Source organism: Rhineura floridana, chromosome 4 (genome assembly GCF_030035675.1).
Source record: "Rhineura floridana isolate rRhiFlo1 chromosome 4, rRhiFlo1.hap2, whole genome shotgun sequence".
Classification (NCBI taxonomy): domain Eukaryota; kingdom Metazoa; phylum Chordata; class Lepidosauria; order Squamata; family Rhineuridae; genus Rhineura; species Rhineura floridana.
In genome coordinates, this window is record NC_084483.1 from 43,114,078 (window position 1) to 43,128,916 (window position 14,839).

Consider the following 14,839-nt stretch of genomic DNA (forward strand, 5'->3'; position numbering starts at 1 on the left):
CCTGAGCAGATAAGTTCTTCACATCTGTTCATGCAAAGCTGCCGTGATGGTTGGTGCCCTTTGGGACTGGCAAAGCAAAAAAGCAGAGAGGCCAACAGTTGGTGGAACTAGAATAAATGACAGGCAGAGCAAACTAGTTTTACTCCCATCCTTCTCCTTGCTGAGTTCTACAAGGGGCAACCATGACACGAAGGAGTGGGAAGCTAACCAGCGCCACCTCCTGGCACTGTAAGTAGTAAGCAGGCAAGCAGGCAAGCAGGGGCTGGCTGAGGTTGATGGGACAGTGCCCCATTTGCCCGAGTGGACCAGCCTCCACTGCATAGCTGTCTTTGGATCAACGCAAGTACTGGTCCAAAAACAAATCAATGGCTGAGCAGGATAAGGATACAGATTGTAAATCATTTCTTTTTTTAAGGGTTACAGAAATGGATAAATAAATAGTAATAAATTGACCCCTCTAGGATGCACACCTTAACGTGGTGAGGGGGTTTGAGAGTGTTGAAGAAGCTGAGAGCAATGCCATCAGGAGTCTAGACCAAGAGGCTAGACTCCTAGCAGGGCCACCCATGGCGGAATGGTCAAAGCTGAGACACCAGACTAAGATGCAACCAAACTCAGAGGAAGGCAATGGTAAACCACCTCTGAATACCTCTTACCACAAAAACCCTATGAACAGAGTATCCAAAATGCAACACGAGATAGTGCTGGAAGATGAGACCCCTCAGGTCAGAAGGCACTCATCAAGCTACTGGGGAAAAACAAAGGACAAGTAGGAGTAGCGCTGTGACTAATGACGCAGCTGGGTCAAAGCCGAAAGGAAGCCCAGAGGCTGATGCGCACAGATGCGAAAGGAGAGTCCGGAGTTGTACAACGCACACAATAGGAACATGGAATGTGAGAAGCATGAACCAGGGAAAGTTAGAAATTGTCAAGCAAGAAATGGAGCGTATCAACATTACAATACTTGGCATGAGTGAATTAAAATGGACTGGAATGGGACATTTTCAATCAGGCAACTACAAAATATTTTACGCAGGAAATGAGAAATCAAGAAGAAACGTGGTTGCTTTAATAGTGAGAAAGGATGTAGCAAAAGCAATTAAGAGCTACAAAGCAAGGTCTGAGCGAGTGATATCAATGAGATTAAACGGAAAACCTATTAAAATAACCATCATCCAAGTCTACGCTCCAACATCAAACGCAGAAGAAGAATTGGAGAGATTTTACGCAGAAGTACAGGAGGAAATTGATCACACACCAAAACAAGATATGATGATAATCATGGGGGACTGGAATGCAAAAGTAGGGAACAGAGAAGAACAAGGAATTATGGGGAAATGGGGCTTAGGTGACAGAAATGAAGCAGGAGAAAGACTTATTGAATTCTGTGAAGCCAATTATTTGTTTCTTGCCAACACAGTTTTTGAGCAACCGAAAAGACGACTGTACACATGGACATCACCAGATGGTCAATATAGGAATCAAATATTATATAATTGGAAACAGAAGATGGAGAAGTTCCATAGTTTCTGCAAAAACAAGACCAGGAGCAGACTGCAGTACAGATCATGAACTGATCGTATCGAAAATCAGAGTAAAGCTAAAGAAGACCAACAAAGCGCTCATAATGCCAAAATACAATTTAGATAACATCCCAGAAGAATATAAAGATCAAATAAGGAACAGGTTTGAGGCTTTAAACTTAGTCGACAGAGAACCAGAAGAACTATGGAGTGAAGTCAGGGACACTATCAGGGAAGAATGCAAAAAAAATACCTCTTGTTAAAAAGAAAGACCTCAATGAATGACTGAAGAAACTCTTCAAATGGTTAAAGAGAGAAGGAAAGCAAAAGCAAAAGGAGATAGAAACACAGTCAGAACCCTAAATGCAACTATACAACAACTAGTACGTAGGGACAAAGAAAACTATTACAATAGTTATTGTATAGAAATAGAAGAGGACAACAAAATGGGAAGAACAAGAGCTCTATTCCAAAAGATTAGAGAAATGAAAGGGAAATTTAAACCATGAGTAGGGATGCTGAATAATCAACAGGGGAACACACTGACTGACCGAGATGAAATAAAAGGAAGATGGAACCAATACACTGAAGAACTTGATAAAAGAGATGACAGGATGACAGATTCATTCACGGAGGAACCATATGATGAAGAACCAGAAATTTTAGAATGTGAGGTTAAAAACTGTTCTTAAAATTCTTGGAAGAAACAAATCACCAGTAATAGACGGCATACCAATAGAGTTGCTACAAGCTACTGAGACTGAATCTGTCCAAATTTTGATAAAAAATTGTCAAGAAATATGGAAAACTAAACAATGGCCCGCAGACTGGAAGCGTTCAATATATATCCCACTTCCAAAGAAAGGGGATCCCAGAGAATGCAGTAATTACCGAACTATTGCCTTAATATCCCATGCAAGTAAAGATTCTACAACAAAGGCTCTTACCATATATGGAGTGAGAAATGCCAGATGTCCAGGCTGGATTTAGAAAGGGAAGAGGCACCAGAGATCATATCGCAAACATACATTGGATAATGGAACGGAGCAAGGAATTTCAGAAGAAAATCACCCTGTGCTTTATAGACTACAAGCAAAGCCTTTGACTGTGTAGATCATGAAAAACTATGGAATGCTTTAAAAGAAATGGGGGTGCCACAGCATCTGATTGTCCTGATGCGCAACCTATACTCTGGAGAAGAGGCTACTGTAAGGACAGAATATGGAGAAACCGGTTGGTTCCCAATCAGAAAGGGTGTGAGACAGGGGTGTATTTTATCACCCTGTTTGTTTAATCTGCACGCAGAACATATAATACAGAAAGCATTATTGGACCAAGATGAAGGAGGTGTGAAAATTGGAGGGAGAAACATCAATAATTTAAGATATGCAGACGATACCATACTCTTAGCAGAAACCAGTAATGATTTGAAACGAATGCTGATGAAAGTTAAAGAGGAAAGCACAAAAGCAGGACTACAGCTGAACGTCAAGAAGACTAAAGTAATGACAACAGAAGATTTATGTAATTTTAAAGGTGACAATGAGGACATTGAACTTGTCAAGGATTATCAATACCTTGGCACAGTCATTAACCAAAATGAAGACAATAGTAAAGAAATCAGAAGAAGGCTAGGACTGGGTAGGGCAGCTGTTAGAGAACTAGAAAAGGTCCTCAAATGCAAAGATGTATCACTGAACACCAATGTCAGGATCATTCAGACCATGGTATTCCCGATCTCTATGCATGGATGTGAAAGTTGGACAGTGAAAAAGGCGGATAAGAGAAAAATCAACTCATTTGAAATGTGGTGCTGGAGGAGAGCTTTGCGCATACCATGGACTGCGAAAAAGAAAAATAATTGGGTGTTAGAACAAATTAAACCAGAACTGTCACTAGAAGCTAAAATGATGAAACTGAGGTTATCATACTTTGGACACATCATGAGAAGACATGATTCACTAAAAAAGACCATAATGCTGGGGAAAACAGCAGGGAGTAGAAAAAGGGGAAGGCCAAACAAGAGATGGATTGATTCCATAAAGGAAGCCACAGACCTGAACTTACAAGATCTGAACAGGGTGGTTCATGACAGATGCTCTTGGAGGTCACTGATTCATAGGGTCGCCATAAGTCATAATCGACTTGAAGGCACATAACAACAAAAAATTGATATGTTTGACTAACAGTTGATAAACATGTGAGGCTCTTAGATTTTTATTTTATTTTGCTTTGGAGGGAACATGCATCATAATTTCCACTTTGAGTGATTTTCTTCTTCCTTTGTCACTGTCTAAAGAAAATAAGCTTTCCCCAACATTTTTTTAAACCTTGAAAAATAGTTTCAAAAAACCACCTAATCAAACTGCTTTCAACGAAGCCATTTATCATCTTAGCATTCAGTAAATTGGGCTGGATTTCTTAGAAGAATTGGACTTCACTCACACAGATAAAAGGGAAGAACACCACCCACAAATGTCCCAGAATATCAAAGCCTACATCCTTTGCTTCAGTTATCCAGCATACAGCTATTTAACTCTATGATCATATCAGTTCTTGAGCTAAGAAGTTCAAGACAGGGCATTCCTGGCTTCTTATACCTGCTCCAGTTTGACTACTGGATGACCATAGACTATTATACAATAAGAACAGATGGGAGCAATTCAGCACAGTTCAACATATCTGGTAACAAATCTAATTTTGAGGACAGGTCTATAGGTAATATAATTCAGACAGAAATACAATGCATCTTCTATAGTGGACAGGTGACCTGGATGCCTGCTCAGTCTGCTATTCAGGTGCTATCTGTGGACTGGCAACTTCAAGGTCCCTGCTCTCTCATCTTAGGGTTCGATGTCTTCATTTTAATATGCTAGTTAAATGATGACTGACACTTTCCATGAGAAAAAGAAATACCTAGTATTCCCCACCCCACCCCACTCTTACCCCATTTCCATTTTCTCAACTACAAACAATGCAGGGCAGCCTCCCAGAATTAGTTTCATAGTGACTTTTATGAAAATGAGAGGAACAATGACACCAGTATCCCATCCCATGTGATAACTGGCACTCACAAAGGAAGCAAAGAGGCCCCTGGACATTCTGCACCCTTTGAGAATGCAGAATGGGAAAATCAATCAATCGAATTGAATTTCAAAACACACTGCTATAGTTAAAATAAAGAAAGCCATCATAATTTCCCAGACCTATGTATTAGCATGTTAATACTTAGGTTATTAATAGCACAATTCTACATATGTCTACTCAAAAATAAGCCCCATTGCCTTAAATGGGGTTTTACTTCCAGGTAAGTATGTATGATAAGTCTGGTGAACTTATGTAGCCCTCCAGATGTGGTTGGACTCCAACTCTCTTCAGGCCAGCCAGCATGGCTAAAGGTCAGAGATGACAGACGTTTTAGTATAGCAACATCTGGAGGAACAAAAGTTCCTCATCAGTGGTGCATAGGACTGCAGTCTAAGGGAGGACAATCATGCCCAATGCTATTGCACAATGGCAGCGAGACCAGCTTGGGATTCAGCAGATCACAAGAAAGCTAAGCCCCACCCTCAGAACATCCAGCTCTGGGGCTTTCTGCTGGCCCGATGAGAAGCATACTGACAGCGGGCCTTGTATCACATCTTTGGTGGCTGGCAGGGAGTTGGGCAGAGGGAAACACACACACAGCCAGGCATAAGGGGAATGGGGATTGCTCTGACTCTTTTATTTATTTACTATTTATTTATAAAAGTGTTTATAAATCCTTCTGACCCTAACAAGGCTACCCAAGGCAGTATGCAAAAACAAAACATTAATATCAAATTTGAACAATAAACCCAATAGAACAAATTGTGTTTCCTGACTCCTAACTGAGCAGAGGGAGCTGTGTCAGCTGGTCCAGAGGATATACAAGCAAGCCCGCTCTCAGACAGCAAGTGAGTGAACAGGGAGAGCTAACAGGAGCTTGGCAAAGGAGGTATAGGGAAGAAGAGAAGAGGGCTCTGAAGCCGTGTGCTCTGAAGGGCTCCATAGCAGCTTGACTGGAAGGGGCATTGCCTGATAGCTGCTGGCTGAAGGGGTGTGGCATGATAGCTGCTGAATGCAACTAGGAGCAGTTGTGTGTGCTATAAGTTTTCATTCTGTTTCCTGACTCCTAACTGTGCAGAGCAGAGGGAGCTGTGTCAGCTGATTCAGAGGATATACAACTGAGCCAGCTCTCAGAACAGGAAGAACTAACAGGAGTTTGGCAGGGAAGGTCCCTAATTTTTTGTAGTTGTGTGGTGCACCACATAGCAGTGGGACTCTCCTGTTTACCCTAAAGGAGAACAGGACAAAGCACAGGTCAATCCAGTACAAGTACAAAGAAAGAAACAAAAGGCAGTAGAGACTGTGGATGGGAAGAACACTCCAGTGGTGATGACCTGCTAGTTGTGTGCAGTGTTTGTTTTGTTCCTGAGAACAACATGGTGTATATGTGCAACAAGTGCAAGCGGCTGGCACTGTTGGAAGAAAAAGTGAGAAGCCTGGAATGGTGGGTGGCCACACTGGAAAGTATAAGAGAACACAAAGAGTTCTTAGATAGAACGATGGAACAACAGCAGCAAAGAGAAGTACAGGAGGTGGAAGAACAACAGCATGTTGAAGCAGAAGAGGAGAATGTTATGGAAAGCAACAATGAAGGGGAGAAAACTCCATGGAAAAGGGTGACAGGAGCAGAAATGCTAGAAGACACCCTTCACCGGTGGAACTTTGGAACTGCTTTCAGGCGCTTGAGGATGAGGCTGGAGGACAGCCTGCAGGGGAAGAATTACAGAAGCCGCATGTGACAGTGAGTGAGAGGCTGAAGCTCAGTCAAGTAAAGGCAATGAAACCATACTCCACAACAACAAGAAGAGAAGAATAGTAGTGGGAGACTTCCTACTGCATGGGATTGAAACCCAAATATGCCAAGAAGATCCATGGAATTGCCAGGTATGCTGTCTTCCTGGTGGACAGATTAGAGGTGTGATGGAAAGGTTTCCATCACTCATAAAGCCCACTGACAGATATCCCTTTCTTCTCATCCATGTAGGAACTAATGATACTGCCAAGCAGAGCTATGAAGAAATCACGTCAGACTTTGAAGCTTAGAAGAGGAGTAGAAAGGGAAAGAAACATATGTGCACAGAAACAGACTTCTATGTATAAATCATCAACCTGATCTACTAAATGGATAAGAGCAACCCAGGCCCCCTATGCTGGGCTGGGGTGCATGTGTTGGATTCTCCCATTTAAACTGGCCTCCCATCAGCCACTGAATGCACTAACAAACTGCTGGCAGGATCCCCACTGGCGGCAGCTTTCAGAAAGCCCCAAAATGGGGCATTCTGAGGGCAGGGAGGGGCTAAGCCAGCCTGGGATTCACTGGATCCCAGGCCAGTTTCACTATTGACATGTTGTGGCACAGGACCTGATTTGGGCTCAATTGCTGCACCAGCTCTGGGCTAACACAATTTGCTTCCCTACTCATCTTCCGCCCTGGCCGCCGTATGCAGCCGTGCTGTGGATGTGACAGTGGCCCCATCGCTCTGCAGCCCCACTGGATTGTAGTCTAATTCTGCACATAGACTGGTGCTGCATATTTAACTCCACAGCTCAAACCACCAGCCAGATATTTCACAGCAATACTTGTTGTCTTATCGCCTGACCGTCAAAGTACTCTGCTCAAGAAACGCTAGGTGAATGCTGGCTATTCACAGGACATGGTCTGAAGACACATGATGCAGCACCCTCTGGGTCTCTTCAGTGCCTGGATGCCACCTTGGGTTCCTTCACAGAAGAAAAGCAGGTTACATATGTATTAATATTATGTATTAATTAATGTTCCCAGAATGATTTTCAGGATCTTTGTGGATATAACAAAGAGGGGTCACTCTGCCTTTCAGTACATTTGGTATCCTCAGAGCCATGCAATGCTTTCCCCCATTGCATCCAAAATAAAAATACAACCTTTCCCAGAAAAAAGAAAACAGCTGAACTTTGACCTCCACTGCCTGACTTAATTAACCAAGTGCAGTTGTAGTGCTTATAAACAAAATCAACAGTCTGTTCCCATTTTCCCTTAGCCTTCCAAGTGAATTTGGCATGTGTTTAGGGGACTGCAGAGACAAGCTTATTAGAGGGCACAAGGGAATTATTTCTATTTTCTCCCGAAGTGCTCTGTGCGTGTGTGCGTGCGCACATACACACACACACATTTTGAAAAGTGACTGGTGAATTGATCAAAAACCACCCAAAGGGAATAGCAATGGTTTCATTTTGGCAGTAATTAACTGATTATCATTTTAGGACCCAATTCCTTTTGACAGCTGAGTCCTGTAGGGCATTCTTCAGTGGATTATGAGATGCAAGGGATGATATAACCAGTCTAGAGTTTAATTTCAGAAAAGTGATGGGGAGAATCATAGAAATATACATGGGAGAGGATCCAGAAACAATCTAGCTACAAATTATTGGAGTTTGGTGCAGATTGCAGCAGAGGGCAGAAGTGAATCGTTGAAAGAATGAAGAAACTTAAGAGTCATCACTACTGGAAAGTAAAGTCATTCTGACTACATGTGGCCATTGTAGAGCCATGAGGCTAGCATGCACAGATACTATCTCTGACTGACTAGAAAAAGAAGGAAGTCTGAGAAAAACAAATAATGAGTCTATGTTAACAAAGGAATCAGTGAGGAAAGACGAGGTTGCCTTTCTGTCTACCCCCCTCTCCCATTCAGGTTACGTCTTATAAGCCTTTGTTCTTTACTTCCAACACCCCTTCTCAGCAACACGTGTTCAAGTCCACAAGATTTATCTTCTCTCACAGAAGTTGAAAGTGGTCTCTGGGAAGTGGCTTCGTGAGGATATCTGCAATCATGCCCCCCGCCGGGCAATACTCCATCTCAAGAAGCCCTTTTCTCGTGCATGTGTCTCAACAAGTGGTATTTCACATCAACCTGCTTAGTGCCTGCACTGATTCTTTCAGTCTGTGAGAGCTTTATGCAGTTTGGTTGTCTTCCAGGATCTGTATGGGTCCTGGTTCATCTATTCCTAGATCCTCCAATAACTGACGTAGCCATTTCTGTTCCTGGCACGCTTGGGCAGCTGACACATATTCTGCTTCAGTAGATTTACAGTATATGGTCATCTTAAGTTGCAGCAGACTAAAAAGCCTGGTAGGACAGATGCATCTTATAGCTGCCGATCAGAAAGCAAGCAGAGACAGGGCAAGGTGGATTTCCCTTGCAAGAGCATCAACTTGATGAAGTAATCAAGTAATAGTTAGCATTTCTTAATTCCTCCTACACCTTTCCAGTTGCCAGTCAGATCAGAACAACCTTTCTTAAGAGCACTGGCGAAAGGAAGGCCTAGTTGGCATTAACTGTGGTAAGCCACCTAAATGCACATTGAAGCATCTGTTTTGGCAACTTAGTACCCTCAGAGCCTAGACTGACTCCACTCATTTTGCCTGATCATTGGATCCTCTTGGATAGTGAAAAGTATCATGAAGGAAGAGGACCTAACAATAACAAGAACTTTACTATAACTAATCTTATACAGAGAACAAGGCCCACAGCATGGTGCTGCTTATAAGGCAGGCCTGGAATTGAAACTGCCACAGCCTGGGCCTGACTCAGCAGTTCCTGGTATGGCAAGCCTGGAGGGCCAATACACTACACACCTCCTCCCTAGCTCTCATAGTCCTGAAGATACTTGGGACGAGCCCTGGTGCGGGTCGATCGATGACAATTTTGCATTGAAGCTGATGATGCATCCCCTAGTTCTCTATTTGGCTCTGATTCATGCTGGTCCACTTCAGGGTCCAGGCGCAACTGCTCTTGTCCAGTATCAGGAGCAGCCACTGGCTCATTTTCTCTTTCCACTTGAGTATTTCCAGCACCCTGAGAGAACTGATGGAGTTGGGCTTCGTCCTCTCATCCGGTCCACATGTCGATGTAACACATGGCCGTCTGGTGTTTGAGCCCTGTAGGACAATGGGCCCGTGGCATGGGTCACAGTGGCAAGAATCCATGTTTCACCAGCACCGTAGTTCCTGACATACACCTGGTCACCTGGGGTGAACACCCATGCAGGTTCTTGAACTGCAACGGACTCCCTTGGTCGGTCCTCAGTCAAGTCAGGATGCAACCAATCAAGCAGAGTCATTAGTCGTCTGTTCATTAATAACTCAGCTAGGCTCCTTCCAGTTGTGGCACAAGGTGTGATGTGTTGTGTCAGGAGAACGTGCAAGGCGTCAGTCCCAGTCACCTTCTACAATTTGTTTCAATGCATCCTTTGTTGTCCTGACCATCGGTTACTGGATGAAAAGGGGCTGAAGTGACATGCCGAATCAGTCCATTATCCAGGAATGTGTGGAATTCTGCAGATGTGAACTGGGCCCCATTGTCTGAGATAATGGTGTTTGGCAACCTGTGAGTTGTGAAAAGTCTGCATAAGGTCTTGATAATAATACGAGATGCCATTGACGATACCGGAACCACTTCTAACCATTTGGAGTATGAATCAACAACAATCAAGAAAGTTTGTCCCTGGAAGGGGCCTGCAAAGTTGATATGAAGCCATGACCATGGCATTTTTGTCAATTCCCATTGATGCACTGGGGCATGTGGTGGAGCTAGTCTTGAAACCTGACACTTCTCACATCTCTTAACACATTCTTCAATCTTGCTGTCCATCTTGGGCCACCATACATAGCTGCACCCAAGAGCCTTCATTCACACGATACCAGTGAGTCCAACATATAGGGCCTCCAACACAATTGTCTCAACACAATTGGAATAACAACTCTATTTCCCGACAGGAGGCATCCCTTGTGCACTGATAGTTCATGTTGTTTGGATACAAATGGTATGAATTTCTCCTCAAGCTTCCCTAATGGCCGTCCCCAGTACACCCAGTTGAGAACACGGGCAAGAACTGGACGACGCAGTGGCAATATTCCTAGCATGGAGGGGTGGTTCCGGTAACAATTCTAACAACAGCACAACCAGTGGAGGGGTTTCATCAACCCCAGCAGAAGAGAGAGGAAGGAGGCTCAAAGCATCAGCATGGGCAATGCTCCTGCCAGGCCAATGTTGCAATGTGTAATCATATGCATTAAGGAAAATCGTCCACCACAACATGTGTGGAGGTAATATTTGAGGTGTCTGTTGGTTAGGGGCAAACAATCCCTTTAACGGCTTGTGGTCAGTAGCAATAGTGAATGGTCAACCATAGACATAGTCATGGAATTTTTTTATGCTAGCCACAATAGCCAGGGCCTCCTTATCAATTTGGGCATAATTCCATTCTGTTGAAGACATTGTTCTGGAGTAGAAAGCAATAGGCACCTCAAGAGAGTCCTCAAGTTGGTGGCTCAGGACAGCTCCAATACCATATGGAGATGCATCACATGTGAGAATCAAGGGCTTCCATTCATCATAGTGCACCAAGACACTGTCAGACGATAACAGGTGGTTTACATCACGGAAAGCCTTATCATGCCAGGCTGTCCACTGCCATGCAGCATGCTTGTCAAGAAGGTGATGCAATGGTTCTGCCACTGTAGCCTTATGTTTCAAGAAGGCGTGATAGAAATTCAAGAGTCCCAAGAAGCCTTGGAGTTCTTGTTTATTATGGGGCACTGGAGCGTCATGAATTGCTTTACATTTTTCTGGGGTAGGCCAAATGTCAGTGGCATCAATACTGTAGCCAAGGAATTCAATTTGGGAAACACCAAATACACATTTCTCATGCTTGACCCAGAGACCAGTAACAGCAAAACGGTGCAGTACATCCTGCACCTGTGAGGCAAATTCAGCAATGGAGTTGCCAGCAACCACGACATCATCAAAATATGGTATGGCAGCTGGTACTCCTTTGAGAATGTCCTCCATTAAGCTCTGAAAAATTCCAGGGGCCACTGAAACACCAAACTGGAGGCGTTTTACTCTGAATGCTCCATGATGAGTGGTGATTCTCTGAGCATCGGCAGTAGCATCATCCACAGACAGTCGCTGGCCTGGGCCAGGTCAAACTTTGCAAAAACTTTTCCTTGTAAAGTGATGCCAAAAGATGACTCACCGCTGGGATTGGATATGGATGCTGATGCAGGGCATTATTGATAGTGCACGTGTAGTCACCACAAATGCGGATGTCACCATTGGCCTTCAATTGAGTGACAATGGGTGTCTCCCATGTAGGGTGTGTCACTGGCTCCAAGATGTCTTGCTCTATGAGGCCATCAAGTTCAGCATCAATCTTTGCTCACAGTGCAAACGGAACACAATGGGGTTTCATACGGATGGGGGCCACAGTAGGATCCAAGAATAACAAAATAGGAGGCCCCTTATATTTCCCAAGACCGTTATCAAAAACAGCTTTGAAATCATTTAGGATGCTATCCCATAGTGATTCACCAATCTGGTGGACCCCCGTGAGAGCAATGCTCAATGGCTCAAACCAGTCTAAGCCAAGGAGACTGGTGCAATGACCTTGAGCAACCAATAACTGTAAAGTTCCATGGAAAGTTTGGTAATGCACCTCAAGTTCACAGACACCCTTTATTGGAACCTAATTTTCCTGGTAATCAGTAAGTTTGGAGTGGAAAGGGACAATTTGTGGGGCCCCACAAGGAAATATTTGCTGGTAGGTTTCCAATGAGATGATAGTATAACTTGAGTCCGAATCAACTTCCATGGTGCATGGAGTGCCCTGGATGGTGACTGTCACCTTCACCTTCCTCACATTGGCGGAGTACTGCAACCCTGGCTTGATGTGGTTGATCACTTCCTCTGCGTTGTCATATGTGGAAAACTTATGTACAGTGTGTGTGGTACTGCTTTGTGTCCTTGATGGTGTTTTCCTTTTCACCACACTTCTGGGGGCGGCTGCTTCGCTTTGGCTTGGCATACTCGCTCAATATGCCCAACTTTTTGACAATACCAACACTGTGCACCTCTGAAACAGCAGGCATGCCATTCATGGGATCCGCCACAGCTCTTACATTTCACTGGAGAAACTTGTCTGGATCTTGGAGGTCCTGCAGCACCTACTCTAGTTGATGAGCATTTGCACTATAGCCTGTGGATCTCTAGAAGTTGTTGATTTGAATCTTTAGCCAGCTGGGTTTCTGAACAGGGTGAGTTTCTTGCCAAGCGCACTTCTCGGGCGCTTGCTGCTGCTGCTTCTGTAGCCAGAGCTTCCTTTAATGCAGTCTTGAATGTGAGATGTCCTTTTGCAAACAGACACTTTTGAGGGCCCTCATCATGCAACCCACAGACCAGGCAATCACGCAGCATCTCCTCAACGTTTGGGAAATCGCAGTGTTTTGCCATACGTCTAAGTTCAGTAACATACAGTGACACACTCTCTGTTGGGGCCTGATTTCATTTGTAGAAAGAATTGTGCTATTTCAGACAGTTTTGGAGAAAAATGTCCTTGTAAAGCATTCAGGATATCCTCATAAGATGTATTAGCAAGATTTGCTGGTGCTACGAGGGCCTGGGCTAGGTCAAAGGTGTCTGGCCCACAGACACTGAGTAACACAGCACGCATCTTCTCTGACTCTGTAATGCCATTTGCTGCCAAGTAAAACTCCAGCCTGGCTGCATAACTTTCCCACTTGCTGGGACATGCAGGGTTAAATTCTTCAAGACGCCTTTGGGTGGCCATATTCCACAAGATACACACTGACCTGGAGTGCTTTGCAGTGGTTTCCACAAGGTCCAAGCTGATGTCTTAACCAGTCTAAGGATAAATGTTCTTTCCCCATTCAGCTTCTAATGCATGAAGAAAACACTCTGTGTGCCTCAGTATCCCATCTTCATTGCCAGTGAAAAGTATCATGAAGGAAGAGGCCACACAGAGGACCTAACAATAACAAGAACTTTACTATAACTAATCTTATACAGAGAACAAGGTCCACAGCATGGTGCTGCTTATAAGGCAGGCCTGGAACTGAAACTGCCACAGCCTGGGCCTGACTCAGCAGTTCCTGGTATGGCAAGCCTGGAGGGCCAATACACTACCGATAGGATGGACTATAAGAAGGCTTCCTGTTCCAGTTAAGTCTTGCTTGAGTAGCTTCCTGAGCTCTGGTGCATTACTATAAGCCAGGGGTCAAGGACTGGATCTGGCCAGGGGCCCAGATCTCTCCCCCCCCCGCAAGGCCAAGTTTGACAAGCCAGATCCTTATGTCCCTTACTGCTCACATGTCAATCACCTGATATTACAATGACTGACTGTTGGGTCAGGACTTCAAAGTGGTGTGTGGGGCTCTTTGCCCTGCACTGTGCTTTGAAGTGCTGCTGGTCATCAGCAGTTCGGAAGCCAGGTGAGTAGTGCTTCTGAAGCCCTGTTGAACAGCTGATCACATATATGACATCTGGTGATTGGCAGGTGACATGGCTTGGCCAAAATGGCCTGGTAGGTCTAATTAGGCCTGTGGCTTAGAGGTTCCCTCCCCCCGCTGCAGCCTTTGCTCTTTGGCCCTGATTTCTGGCTTACCACTTGATCCTGCCTTATGGTTTATTCCTTCTGTCCTGACTTGTTCCCCCATCCTGACTTCTGGCTTGTTTCTCAATCCAGCCTCCTGGTTTGTCCCTTGGCTCTGATTCAGTCTCGGATCCTGACTGCGGCCTTTATTGCACAGCTCTTGCTTCCAGCCTCTAAGTACATCTCAAACCACTGTCCACAGCCCAGCCATGAAAGTGGAACATCTTGACTTGAACCTGCACATCCTATATCAAACCCCTGAACCAAATGGAACTTTTTCTAATACCGCCTCCATCCTTATGAATTTTTACAGGTGATATCAGAGTTAATTAAGCCACATCCAGCCTCCTACTGTTCTCTTGTCATCCTTTACAATTCTCATTCATCATGAAGCTCAGATAATGAGGTCTCTCCTATAGTGTGGTGGTGCTCCTGGGAATATGATACTGAACTACTGCCCTGACCTTGGCTTGAAAGCAGTTTGGGCAAGAGCCAAGGCAGAAAGAAGCTTAACAGAGTAACATGTTTCTTTGGGCAATGGTCAACATTAGAGAAGCACATTGACTGTTGTTCAGTTACCTTTATATATGCCTTCGCCCCCATCTAAGTAGACAACATTGCAGGGAGCTACAAGAAATATTTTGAGAACTAAAGTTCACCTGTCAGAACATCGATGAATTTCACTTGGCTACAAGATCTAGAGCAGGGGTGGGGAAACCTTGTCAGTTCCACATTCCTTTCTGGGCAACCTTTCAGGGCCCACATGCCAATGGTGGGCAGATGGCAGAGGCAAAAGTGGG